Source organism: Mastigoproctus giganteus, chromosome 5, assembly GCF_048544385.1.
Source record: "Mastigoproctus giganteus isolate SK-2022 chromosome 5, ASM4854438v1, whole genome shotgun sequence".
NCBI lineage: Eukaryota > Metazoa > Arthropoda > Arachnida > Uropygi > Thelyphonidae > Mastigoproctus > Mastigoproctus giganteus.
This window is the reverse complement of record NC_143579.1, coordinates 117,467,733-117,481,949: the sequence shown is the minus strand read 5'-3', so window position 1 is coordinate 117,481,949 and position 14,217 is coordinate 117,467,733. Positions and strand designations below refer to the sequence as shown.

The 14,217-nt window shown below is 37.5% G+C and overlaps 1 protein-coding gene across 3 annotated transcripts in view; it reads right to left on the bottom strand.

Annotated features, from left to right (window-relative positions):
• The window catches only part of LOC150085658 (LIM domain-binding protein 2-like), a 323,298-nt gene extending 310,899 nt beyond the window's left edge, over positions 1–12,399 (bottom strand). For all 3 annotated transcript variants that reach the window (XM_090373421.1, XM_090373423.1, XM_090373422.1), the window contains exon 1: positions 12,291–12,399. The gene's annotated coding sequence lies outside the window, so the exon portion shown is untranslated. The remainder of the gene's footprint in view (positions 1–12,290) is intronic.
• Positions 12,400–14,217: the final 1,818 nt, after the last annotated feature.

Below are 14,217 nucleotides of genomic sequence, written 5' to 3'. Positions count from 1 at the left end.
CAAGAGTGATTTTTCGATACGACCTATAGTTTTCAAGTTATCAATTTTTTAAAAGTGAGAAAGAGCTTTATAACCACCCTGTATTTCGAGTATTTTTCTAACGGCAAACTGTGCAGGGTGAAGGTTCAAAGTGGTGTCGCTTGTAAATACACAAACAAGATTAATTCCACGTACCATGATCTCAGTTGCAATTTAATGTGGATGCTAAACGGAATGGTATGTATCGATGTTCACAAACCCTTTTATTTAATCCGAATTTAAACAAATTTGAGAAGAACTCTCTACCTCTTTTGAGGTCAAATTATGGTCCTATATACTCCTTAGTATGTAATTTATTATTCATATGCTGTTTCGTAGGAGTTGGATTGCCAACACTGTAATCGTGATTATCTTACTCACGTAATCAGGTATTTTGTATCATTTTATTTGAACTGTACAACCTCCTAGCCAATAGGCTGTATGGTCGAAGCCATCTTTGCTGAAATAATGGACATAATAATTATTATTACTACTTTATTATGAATGAAGAATAAATAAAGAAGATAATTATCGAAATGAGGAAGCATTCATATATAATATTTACATATGAATAAATACTAATAAGCTACTTTAAATTAACGTTCTACAGTAAAAGCACTACCATTTGGTGACATGAAATTATTACTAAACAATCGCAGATGTGAGTGATTGTGCAGAAGTGGCAGATTGCGGCATCTTAGTTGTACTGTGCCAACTAAGATGCCGCGACTAATCGAAATTTCGAATAATTATCGAAAAAAAAAAAGGGCGGGAGGAGTAAAGGATGATCCAATGAACTGGGGCAAAATTTCATAATTCACTGTTAAAAATAATATAGACTATGCGAGGGTTTCAAATTTGACTTGAACTTTTTCTAAAATCGTGCACAATAATTGAAGCAGTTCGTTCGTTAAAAGTTTTTGCATATGTTATTGTTAAGATGTTGTCTACCTATATTCTAGCCTACTGAAACAATAAGTACAGTATAAGGAATCTTGCTTGTCAAGATCTTCATTGTTGAAATGGAAAAAAAAAAAAAATAAATAAATAAATAAATTTTTTTTCTGTTTATACTCCGGCACGACAACCAAGTCAGTAGAGTTTACAATAAATCGTCAATACAAATATTTATCGTATTTAGTAGTCACGGGCTTGAACCCCGGTCCACTCAAGGAACGCGTGCTATGCACTCTCGCTCCTGACCACTGGGCTACGTCAAATATTTAAGGAGAGTTGCGAATGCATGGAGAACATTTCTATACAAAGAAATGCTATTCCATGAGAAGTACTGGCAAAAACTAGGTTTCATTTGAAGGAGTACAAACTGCTATTCGGCGATTCAAGAAGACTCAAAGTTTAAAGAACAAACCAGGATCAGGACAATCGCGTGCTAACAACGGAAACACGAGATAAGACCATAACATCGATTTTTAAAAGTTCTACGACTTACTGCACCTCAAATCCGAGCCGAGTTCCACATAAGCAGAGAAACTCCCGTGTCTACACTATAGCCAGGCCTCGCATAACGCGATATTCAGTTAACGCTATTTGAAAAATGATACCACTTCACTTTACATGATGCAAATTTCCAGTTAACGCGAACTTTTTTTTTTTTTTTTTTTTTATGTGATAGTTGAAAAGATTTGAATCGCGTGTTAAGCTTACCGCGAGTCGTACGTTCAATAAACAAACGTTTGCCTGCTGCCCGCCTCGGTGTGTTCCATCACCCATAGGAAGAAGACGTGTTTGTCTCCTGCTAATAAAGTCAATGCAGACTTGCATTTAAAAATTCAAATTTTTAAATGAGCCAGATGAAAATGTTACCGCAAAGGAGATAACGGTAAAAGAATTAGATGAAATCTTTCGTATCGCATAGAACCTCAAACAAAAGGTTTGATGTTCTCTGCGATATTTATTTCGCTAGGGCCCAGAGAAGATTATTGTCGGCTATCGGAAATTGACTGATGAAAAGAGAAAGCCAACACTGTTCAAATATTTCCGCAACAGTAATTTATTCATTGTGTATTTTATGTCAGAGGTTCCCAAAGTTTCTCGGTTCACGACGCCTTTAATGTCTCAGTAATTTTTTCAAGGCGCACCCAGACCAAAAGTTTCGTTTGGATCTAACAGTTTCCGTTTAGTAGTTAGATCCAAACAACTTAATACGAAATGCTGAAACTGTGAACTACCTCGAGCTAGTAGTTCGCGCGGTGTCCGACAGATGTCGAGTATCGCTGTGTTTCCCTCGAAAATTTAAAATATCCTGCGGCGCACAGTTTAAGAACCGCTGTTTTAAACAATAAACATTTAATTCCATAATTATTTTCATTATCTTTTACATTATATACAGTTACAAAGTTATTTAAAAAGGTAATTTTAAAATTCTTTATGGACATTCCAGAAGGTCAAGGACCAATTATAATTTTTCCTATTGGTTATGATATTCGATTAACGCGTTTCCGTTTTGCGCGATGCACTCGCGGGATGAATTAATCGCGTTAATCGAGGCCCGCCTGTACTCTGAAACTTCGTCTTAAAAAAGCAGGACTTCATGGTCGTGTAGCGGTCTAAAAACGATTATTACACCAGGAAAGAAACAGTTGGCTTGGGCTAAGGGCCATTTTGTTAGTAAATAAACAAAAAATTTATTAACTTTCTCGCAGTTGCTTATCTCCTGTTTATATATTAGTATTGTTACATTTTTCCACCAGTCGGTGTCTTCACTTCGTGAAAAAAAGTACCTGTATATGCACTCCTACCAATCTGAGTATTTTACGGTAGAGCAGCGGTTTTCAACACTGACTCGCACGGTTGATTCAACACAATATTTTTAATGAGAACCACGAAGCCTATATTCTCTGAAATCGTATATTTCTCAATTTTTATTACAAAATATTTCCAGTACTACGTTTTTATAAGCGACATTGCGCAATAATCAAAGTTATTATTAAGTATTCTTTATACAGGAATCTCACCAACTTACGTAAGGGATACGTTCCGCGGAACGCTACGTAAGTCGGAATTTCCCCCATGCTTGTGCAGCACTCGCAACTGTGCTCGCTGAATTGATTGAATCAAAAAAGAAATGTTCGACGAACATGTAAATAGAATTATTTATTGTATTTATTCAATTTTTTTTATCTCATGCGGAGGAAAGATTACAAGCGTGCAATTTAAAAAAAAATTCCAAATTATAAAATTACAAAAAAAAAAAAAAAAAGGAGACGTTTTAATCGTTACCTCTTGAGAATCGTTGCCAGAATCGACGTTTTCAACTGATAAGTACGCAGCTGCGGAGGTTGAGGGCTGTGGAGATTTAGAAGGGGCTGGCCGCTCAACCTTACGAAAGAACATATTATTGGATGATTGGACGGCGGCTTTTTTCTTTTCATCGCAGATTTCTTTCTAGTAAGAAAGCATATCATTCACCCCTCTGTTAACTTTTAAGAATTGTTCGCTGTCAGGTTTCATTTTCTCAAACCTCGCCATTACCGATGCAATTTCACGAAATTGCCATTGCCATCTCTCTGGTGATGAAGTCTCGGCTCCTCATTTGATTCATCTTGAACTTCGTCAGCATTTTCTTCTTTCATATCGCTGCCTGCAAGTCAATAAGTTCTTCGTTAGATTATTCCTTCTCTTCTTCTTCTATTAACTCTTCCACGCCTTTGGCAAAACCTCCAACTGAAGTAGCTTTGCAACCTTTACAATCTTTTCTGTAACCTCTTCATATGATTCGTCTTTTTCAAATCCTTCGAAGCCTTTTACGTGCTGTGGGCATATTTTCTTCCATGCACCATTTAAAAAACTTTTATTAATTTCCGCCCAGGCCTTATTAATGTTTAAGATGGCGTAGTAAATGTTGTAAGATTTCCAAAAGTCTCTTAACGTAAATTTTTTCTCATCGCCTACTGCAGACAATGCCTGAGCAAATGTTGTACGTAAATAATATGCTTTTAAATTCGAAATAACACCCTGATCCACAGATTGGGTGAGTGAAGTCGTTTTTGGCGGTAGAAATATGACTCTCAGGTTCGAATTGAAATCATCTAGATGCGTAGGATGTCCAGGAGCATTATCTAATAGAAGCAAAATCTTAAAAGGAACGTCGTTGTCTTTACAATATTTTTCAACCTCGGCAACGAAGCAGCATTTAAACCAATCCTCAAAGAGAGATATTGTTATCCATGCGCTCTGGTTCGATCAGAAATGCACGGGTAGGGTGGCTTTATTGATGCCCTTAAATGCACGAGGATTTCCAGAATGGTACACAAGCAGTGGTTTTAATCTGTAATCTCCCGCTGCATTAGCACCAAGCAAGAGCATGGCCCTATCTTTTGACGCCTTGAAACCTGGCATTGTATTTTCCTCTTTAGCAATGTATGTTCGATCCGGCACTAATAACGAGTTTCATTTTTATTGATTCATTTTTTGAAAAAAAAAAAAAAAAAATGAAATTAAGGTATTTTATTTTATATTGCTTGATTTTAATGTTTCCCCTCTGCATCAATTAACAACTCCGAATGGCTGCATTTTCATCAGTTATTGTTACCACTGCAACCGAATCCCGAAGTGATACAATAAGCAGCGTCCACATCAGAATAACCTGTGCAACATGCTGTTCAAACATCGCATTACATTAGTCTTACCCCCTGTCTTATCCTCACGAGCGTTCCGTTTCAAACCCTTTTTGTTATGCTGTGACTTCTACCTGTTTCATCCATTGAAAGAACATTCGGAAGCAAGAACTTCAAGTCGAATAATGAGTTAAGAACAGAAGTGGGGTCCACATCAACCGTAAAATTTCTTCGAAAATGGAATACCGAAAAAACTCCTAGAACTCGGGGGGGGGGATGTATCCTGAATAAGAGAATACCTCGAAAAGTGACTAATTTTCTTTCTTTCTTTCTTTTATTTCATTTTATGTATTTACTGTACTATTTTAGGAAAAAAAATAAAATAGTCAAGGTCGATTTTTAAATCTTTTCTCTGCTCCTACAATAGTAATCTTTATTTCAGCTACATCTTCACTGATCGGTAATGTCCACCCTGAACAACCAGGCATAAACTTGCATTGAATTTTGTGTGATGAGTTCTTATTTAAACCTCAACACAGAAGGAATTGGGATTACCCAGTCAGTTATTTCGGGTTTATTTTATTTATTTATTTTTTTGTTGTTGTTCTGCCTGCACAATATGCAAGGAGAAGCGTGAACATGCACGTGTACAGACATAATACACGATAACCCATACGCTTAACTACTATTGACCAAAGTAATCGATAAACTAGAAGAAAACCCAGTCAACCAGCCAACCATTTCATTTGAAGGGAGTTGGCAATTTGTATCTCGCGTAGTGACAAGTTACTATACAGTACAAATAAACCTAAATAATATAGAAATAAAAATAAATAAAGCAGGCAGAATGCATCTTTAAAATTTCGACGCCCGGGGCATCTTCCCGGCTCGCTGGAATCTCTGGTTGACCCTGCATTTGAATGCGTAGTCCGTAGTAAAACCACTGACGTCATCAAGCACTAACATTAGCAACTACAGTATTCTAAAATGTCTAGACATCTCTTCTCATTTTTTTTAAAAATCGACTTGAGTGGCTGCACTTTCTCGGCACGATTTTTATTCCCTGGTTTGATTTAATATTTTAAATAATTTCAAGGGGAAAAAAATGAAGAGATGTCTAGACAAGCCATAATTTTGAGAAAGAAAGAAGTCTGTAGATTTTTACCTTGCTATCGGAAAAACAGAAATAATAGAGCTTAAATAGCAGATCTGGTCATTTAGCACATTTCAGCTAAGACGATATACAAACGCGAAAAATTGACTTAATTGTATTTATTTGTATATACGGGGTGATTCCGGAGGAATAGTAAATATTTTGTGAGGTTATAGTATTGATTATTCTGAGCGAAAAAGTTCTGATAAACATGTGTCCAATTCTCAATGGACACGGAGATACAGCTGTTTGAAACTGGCGCGCACAAAGCCATTATGAGAGGTATTAAAGAACGATAAATGACTTATTGTTCATATTTATTGACTTTTTTTGAATGATACAAAACACAAATAATTGACAAATCTTTTACAGTTCACACAATGTTCGAAAATTCCGCCGCCAACCTCAATGCATTTTGCAACTCTTGTGGTAATATGCTGTGTTGTTCTTCTGAGGTCGTGTTGGCGTTCCTTTACGAAGGCAGCAGTATCCAAATTGTGACGAGCAATTCGTCTCTTGTATTCACCTTTTCTTTGCATACTGCCTTTTCATCCATCCCCACAAAAAAAAAAAAAAAAAAAAATCTAACGGAGTGAGGTCTGGAGACCTTGGTGGCCAATGAATGGAACCACAGCGGTCGTTCAGGGACAGTTCGATTTAGATATTGTATCACCAGACCGGTATAATGTGTACGAGCTCGTCATGCTGAAAGTACATGCCAAGGGAACATCCTCCAATAGTAGTCGAAGTTTGTTTTGCAGAAATTCTAGGTAAATGGGACCTGTAAGACGATTTTGTAACGGCCCAATCAACTGATTGTCGATGATACCGCACCTGTACACGTTTGTAGGGAAGCGATATTGAAATTTTGTTTCTACAATGGCACGTGGATTTTCGTCTTATGAGAGTTACGGGTGTTGTTGATACCGTCACGGGTGAGTACCTTCATCGCTGAACAGTATTAATGGAATTAATCTGCGATTAGCATTTACTCACAGACAAAATTCCAATCACTGGGAAATGGATACAAACCGTGCTCACATAATGTGCGCCCTACACTTGTCGCGGAACACCGATACGCGTAGAAATTCTTTGTGTGCTAATAGCAGGACCATGTTTTACCAACTGAAGCATGTGTTCTATTTCATCCACATTTTGTTCATTTGCACGTTCAGCAGAAATATGAGCGCTGGGAGCTGTACCAGTCTCAAGCAGTTTGGTGTAAACACTCCTGAATCCGGTATTCTGCGGTTAGGAAACTGTCGACGGCATTCTCTACAAGCAGCAGTAGCACTTCCACCACAAAAACCGTAGACAAACACCATATCAGCATGTGTGAAGATGTGCGGCATTCTTAACACTTCTAACACCAAACAGCATCAGGTTATAGCTGCTTCTTGGTCCCATCTGAGTCAGGAAGCTGTGCGCGCCAGTTTCAAACAGCTGTATCTCCGTATCCATTGAGTATAGTACAGTACAGGTTGCTGCAGATTATAAAAATAATTGATTTTTTTTTTTTTTTTTTTATGAAAACACCAAACACGAGAGGTATTAGAACCTATAGTACTTAGTACCGTGCTTGGGTTGGAGGTTGAGAAGACGAAAGAAGATATTTGTTGACATTGGACTTGAACTTCTGTAGATTGTAATTGTCAGGAAATACGTATGAAGAAAGATTGTTCCAGAAAGCTGCAGATGAATGAATAAACGAGGAAGATAAAGTTGGTTCTGTGAGTTTGAATTTGGACAGTAAATGGTTGTTGGCTGGTGGCAGCACGTGTTCGGAAGAGAAAGTGGGAAATATAGAATCCAATTCTGAAAAGCAGTGCCCATGGAAATATCTGTAGAAGAGGCACACAGCAGAAACAGAACGTCTATGAGACAGCGAGTGGAGACACTGTTAGTGAGAGGAGTCAATAATTAACCTAACTGCCCTCTTCTGAATGAAACTGCTAAAAGCCACATTTAAACCAAATGGAACGGCTAATCGCCATAAATGTGTTTATTACTTTCTTAACAACCCTCAGTTAATCTTTAACAAGGATTTAGATGCCCCTTACTAACTGGGCTGGAACTTGGACACGAAGTGTTCGCGGATCTTTTTTTTTTTTTTTCTTTGAAGAAACCGTGAAAAGGGAAGAAAGCTACCCGAGATTGACAAAAATAATTCCATTAATGCAGTCCAAAATCAATTTTCAGCATTGCTTTTTTTTTTAAAATTCAATATGGAACACCAAATCACTACGCAAAAATTGTCTACGAATTCTTAAACGAAAAGTTCTCAGGTCGTTGGATCGGACGGCGGGGTACCACTAAATGGCCACCGCGATCTCTGTATTTGACGTACTGTGATTCCCTTTTTTATGGAGATTGTTAAAGGATAAAGTTTTTAGTAATAAGCACAGGTCTCTGCTTAGAGCTTCAGCGTCAATAGTTGGAAAGTTGAGAACATTTCTGATGACATTTCTATGCCTTGCTATATGTCGCTCTGTGCTCAAAAGACTACAGTTTTGAAAAGACCAAAATGGCAGCCATATTTATAGCTGCAATTTTTTTTTTAAATGTATGTATCTACTTTCTATTGCGCTAGCATTAACTATACATTTACAATAGTGCTATTTACAGTCAGACATGCTTCCTTACTCATGAACCCGAATACAAAGCAGAAAGTGCCACCCTTATCTGCCTAAAAGCAAAAAAGGTCCATGTGTAGTGCAACCGTCCGTAGCCAAGTGGTAAAGGGCCAGGTTACCATTAGCACACGCGTTTGGGTTTACCGTGGTCCTAACCCACGGACGTGACTGCTAAATGGGTTGGCGTTCTCGTATCTTTTCTGTTAGTAAACTCTTGTGGACCTATCCGGCTGTCCCGCAATATAAGATGAAAATTTATTTATTTAATAACTCTTTCAGAAAAGAAATCGAAGTATCCTGATTAGAACCTACGGAGGTCTGGTTCAGTCATTTCTAGTCAAATCGGAAATAATCGAAACTGAATTTTTCACCAGCCCCGCTTTAAGTGAACAGTAACGATGAACATTACAGACCGAAAAGTAAAATTTTTTTGTTAAAAAGTGTTTAAAGAAAGGCATACAGGGAGTGGACAAAACAATGGAAACACCTGATATGAAAATAGTAGTTTCTATAATGGTTGTATGATGTATTTATGAACAAGCAGTGCTGTTTTTTTTTTTTTTTTTTTGTTTGTTTCTTTCTTGCAGGTGATACTGCGAAGGAAAGACGACAAAAGCTGATGTTTATTTAGAGGAGATATAAAAAAAAAGGTACATGAAGAAAAAGACTGACCTGTCCGAATACCAAAGAGATCAAATTGTTGGTGCACGTTTATCAGGGGCATCAGTGACTAAAACTCCTGATTTGTTAAATGTATCCAAAGCAACTGTATCGAAAGTGACTTCTGCATTCATCAAGTAATGGAAAAACAAAATCTGATAGGACGATTTGTGGCAGAAAATCGAAACTGACTGAGAGAGACCGACGAATATTGAAAAGGATTGTAGTCCGAAAACATAACTACTGCCTCAGAATTAACCGCAAGTACTTAGTGTTTCAGCAGTATAGTTTCTAGCAAAACTGTTCAGCGAGAACTTAAAGCTAAAATTTATGATAGAGCCGCTGTTTGCCAAGCCACTTCTTACTGATGGCAATGCCCATGAGACCAAAATGGACACTTGATTGGAAACATGTCAAACGAATCATCATTCACGCTTTTTTCCCCAACATCTGGGAGAGTTTACGTTTACATTATCCTGACTGTCTTGTGCCAACCATGAAACACGAGAAAATCAACAATGGTGTTGGCATCAAAAAATGTTGATATTCTTGAGGCCCTATCCTCACCCTGAACGGGCAAATTACTGCCCAATTCATTACTCATTACACTGACATTCTGAGTGATCGGGTTCATCTCATGGTGCAAAAATTGTTTTCCGCATGTTTCAAGATGATGATGCACACACACACACACACACACACACACACACACACACACACACACACACACACACACACACACACACACACACACACACACACTCTTGGCTTAAAAAGAATGAAACCACCGAAATGTTTGAGTCTTTGGGCATATTTAGAGACAGATTTGCTTCACTTTCATCACTCGAGGAGCTTGACACGTTCCTCAACGAAGAATGGTCTAATATTTTTAAGACAGTTCAAGATTTATTTGAATATATTTCACGTAGTATATAAGCTGTTTTAACAGCAAAAGGTGGCCCAACATCATAAGCCTGACGTAGCCCAGTGGTCAGGAGCGAGAGTGCATAGCGCGCGTTCTTTGAGTGGGCAGGGGTTCAAGCCCGTGACTACTAAATACGATAAATATTTGTATTGACAATTTATTGTAAATTGTACTGACTTAGTTGTCGTGCCGGAGTATAAACAGAAAAAAAAAAAATTTATCATATTAGTGCACATCTTATTCTTATCACGGGTGTTTCCATTATTTTGTTCACCCCTGTACTATACAGAGACGCCTAAACGGCCACTGCTTCGGTCATAGGTCGAGTTATCTATATTCAACCTTGAAGAGGCTGAATGTAGTAAATACTGCGGATTACCAATCTGGGTGAGACCTTTGTTACGATCCAAAAAACCTTAGAACCCTTGAACATCAGCGGCCAATTCGTTTTCCACGACATTAAAGCGGCGTTTTACAGACTTTTCATGAGCTCCTCAACATTCTAAAGAATCATTTCTGATTCCCTCTCCGTTTCCTAGACATTTTCAGACAAATCCTCACTAATGAGGAAATCCGAGTGGCTCATGACGGAGGCTCCTACAATTGCACCTCGATAGAAAGATCCCTCAGGAGGGAAACATGTTCTTTCTGCCATTTTCTTTGGTAGCAGCCTCTGATCCCTCCCTGTCTCTGCATAAGAACATTACAAAAATGACCTGAAGATGGCTGTGACTAAAAAGGACGTTAAGTATCCTCAAAGAATGATCCCTTATAGATCAGAGCTAGTTGCATTTGAACACCATCGGCTTGGGACTCAATTTGTCCAAGTCCGTGCAAAATAACCTTCACCAAAATAAGAAAAAAAAAAAAAGAGGGGGGGGGGAGATCAATGTCACTATCCTCCTAAATGGTCACCCATCAACAGAGTCCAGTATCATGAAGGTCTTAGGATGACAGGCTTTTTTTTTTTTTTTTTTCCACCTTTCACTAGCACTGCAAAGCAATCTTTTTGCTTCTCAGTATTATGCTGCCATCAAGCAGTTCGTGCGAGAAGTTTGGTAAGCTGTTGTGGATACTCCTCTTTGAAACATCCAGCACGAATGATCTTTTTTTTTTTTATTTTTATTTTTAAACTGCCAATTTTTTGTAAATTTATTCTGAGTTATATATTTTTTTATCTCCTCTAGCTTTCACGCTATACAAGGGAGATTGTAAGTAGAAATCAATTGAATAAATAAAAATTAAGAGATTCCGGAGGAAAACCGTACACAAACCTGCTGGAGGGTAATTAATTTGGCCACGGCATGAAAAGAAACCTATAAAAGTTTCTCACATTTATACGGACTCGGACCCTAACCCTTTCATCCGGCGCGAAAGTACAGCTATCCTTATCAGCGACGAGGACAAGAACAGCGATTTTAAAGTTAGAAGCAGGTAGAAATACAGAATTTTCCTTAATTTTCAACAATAAATATCATCATGCATATTTCCCAGTTTCTGAAAATTTCTATTATTACTCGGTTAATGTTCTATTTCAAATCCAAATCGCTTTTATCTTCAGCTTCATAATAGATCTGAGAGTGGCTGTGATTTTACAAATATTCCACTCTGTTTTTGGTAGTATACGGTAGTTGATTATATCCTTGTGGTTACATTTTATGTTCTCCTACTCTCAACATATTTCTCTTGTGTAACTTTCTTATTTTCGAAAGGGCTTTGGTAATCATGCTTTTTACTAAAATTTCTGCTTTAAAATTTATATTTTTATCCCTGAAGGTACATCTTTTTAGGGTTTTACTAAAATAATTGAACGTTGTTTCCGTGTGTGTGCTTGTCGGTTTCAGTTCTCTGTAAACCCATTTAAGTAGACTATCTTTTCTTCAGGTCATTCATACCTTTCTTTACGGTTCACTCATCTGTAGGCGGCATCGACCGCCTACAGATGAGTAGCGATACCGACTTAGCTTCTGTCACTACCTTTAAATAACTCAGTTTTAAAAATAACGAACAGCAATAAAGAAAGAGAGAAGGGATATTTCATCAATTCTTTCTATGAACGCTTTCAATACAGTCAAAAATATTTTATATTTTCGACTGGGCTTTGAATTTTAGTATTGTTATTTACAGTGGCATATTACACTATAACATGTTGGTTGACAGTTCTTTATTTGATTATGATATTAGCCGTAGCCGTTTTAATTTATCAATATATATACAAAAGAAAAAAAAATCTATATGAACTCAGTACGCACAATCAATAGTAAAAGCAAAATGCCAAAAGAGATTTCGCCATTACCATTCATTAAAAAAAACAAATGCATTACCTTCAGCACGATCAAGAAGTCCATCAATCAGTACCGCCATCTCGTGGCAACGAAAAGAATCGAGGCAGTCGTTGTGAATATGAATTCATAACGCTTCTTTGTTCTCTCCAAGTAACGGCTCAGGTGTCACAGAAAACATGGGACTATCTGGTGCAGACTACAAAGGGCCTACCTGTTTAGCTAACACTGTGAAAGAGTTGCCAGGAAAGTAAAAATCTTGTGTCGATGACGAAGGCATATCTTTAGGTAAACACAGGGGATAAGGGACGGAAAACGTGACAGAAACGGAGAAAAAAATTCGACCATTTTCTTATCAGCCTTTCCACAGCGTCGTTTAGCGAAACCTCTCCACGCTGAGCGAGTGAGTGCGGGTGCCTATCATCAAGTAGCGCGCGCGAGCACACGACACAAGCACCAACACAATCACGGTCCGTTTGCTATCGATTTTCTATTATGGACCCGCCCGGTTGGGTAACGCTGCATGTGATAAAACTAGCGGGTGGCTGCCAGCCACTTAGAGAACGTTCAAGTGATCGGGACGACGGCAGTAGTACTGCGTTTCGTGAGACCACGTGCTCCGAACGAGTGATACTGATGGTCGTCGTCCAACTCACTCACACATACATGGAGAAGAAATGCGGAGAACGAAAAAACAGGCACTGGCTAGAGAATGGAGATAGACTTTTTGTACACACGCGTGCACATACTTTCGCATTATACAGTAGGCGTTGTGTGAAATTGCCAAAGATTTCACAGACACCAATAAAACAAAATTTTGTCATGAGTCAGCAACGCTGACGACTCTGCTGACGTGCTAAGTTCAGTCCTTGTAGCCGTTTTAGCTCACGGGTTCATCGGGAATACGTGACCAACAGTTCTATCCAAACCCTTCAGAGAATGCATCTAACAGTAGATTTACTGCTAATCACCCAATTAAAATCTAAAGTAACGTTCAATTTCATTGACTGATTTTTATTCTTCACGATTTTCTGTTCTTCGAATCATAATTATTTATGATTTATTTATGTTTTTTATAATTATTTCAAAGCTATAATAAATAAACAAGTAAATAAATAAGCTATAAGTAAATAAAATAAATACTGTATATGGCCAATGTCAACATTTGCAGATTCTCATAGTAAATCTCTATGGTTATGAAATACCACAGAATTGCAAACTGAAACTTGTAATGTTCTCTTTTGCAATGCTCATTTCAAAATTTTCATCCATTTTTCTGTACCGCGTAATGATTTTCAGATGATTGGGAAAGTGGATTAAATGTAAAATTTTATTGGTTATTATATTAAAACAATATCGAAACAAAAATATTAAATTTTGCCTATTTTAATAATAAGCAAAAATCAGTTAAAGCGAAGAAAACAAAAGAATATTAAAACAGATTAACCAGATTTCTCGGAATACTAGGTCTTTTGTCTAGCATTAGCAGAGGCATATGATGCAAGAAAGCAAGCTTATTCAGAATCAAAAAAATAAATAAATAAATAAACAAATAAATAAATAATAATAATGGAAAAAAAAAAAACACACTTCCTATTTCACCCATCCATTCGCTCCAAATGTTTGTCAAGTTCTGCCTTGAATTTATTTAAGCTGTCCACTTCCAACGACAGATGGAAGTTCGTTCCAGCAACCTTTTGTTCCGTTCACTTATCTTGTTGCCCTTCTCTGTACTCGTTCCAGCAGCTCTACATCCTTCCTAAAATGAGGTCTCCAGACCTGTATACAGTACTCAAGTCTGAAAACCTATCGTGAAACCTTTGGGGTCTAAAATTAACCTTTTGGGGTTTTTGTTTAAGCAAGATGTTTTTTTTTTTTTTTCTTCAAAGCACAGCAATAATTTGCCATCATGTTTAGATCCCACTTCCATGGTATCGTCGGCTCATCTGTTTCATATCGTAAGGTATGT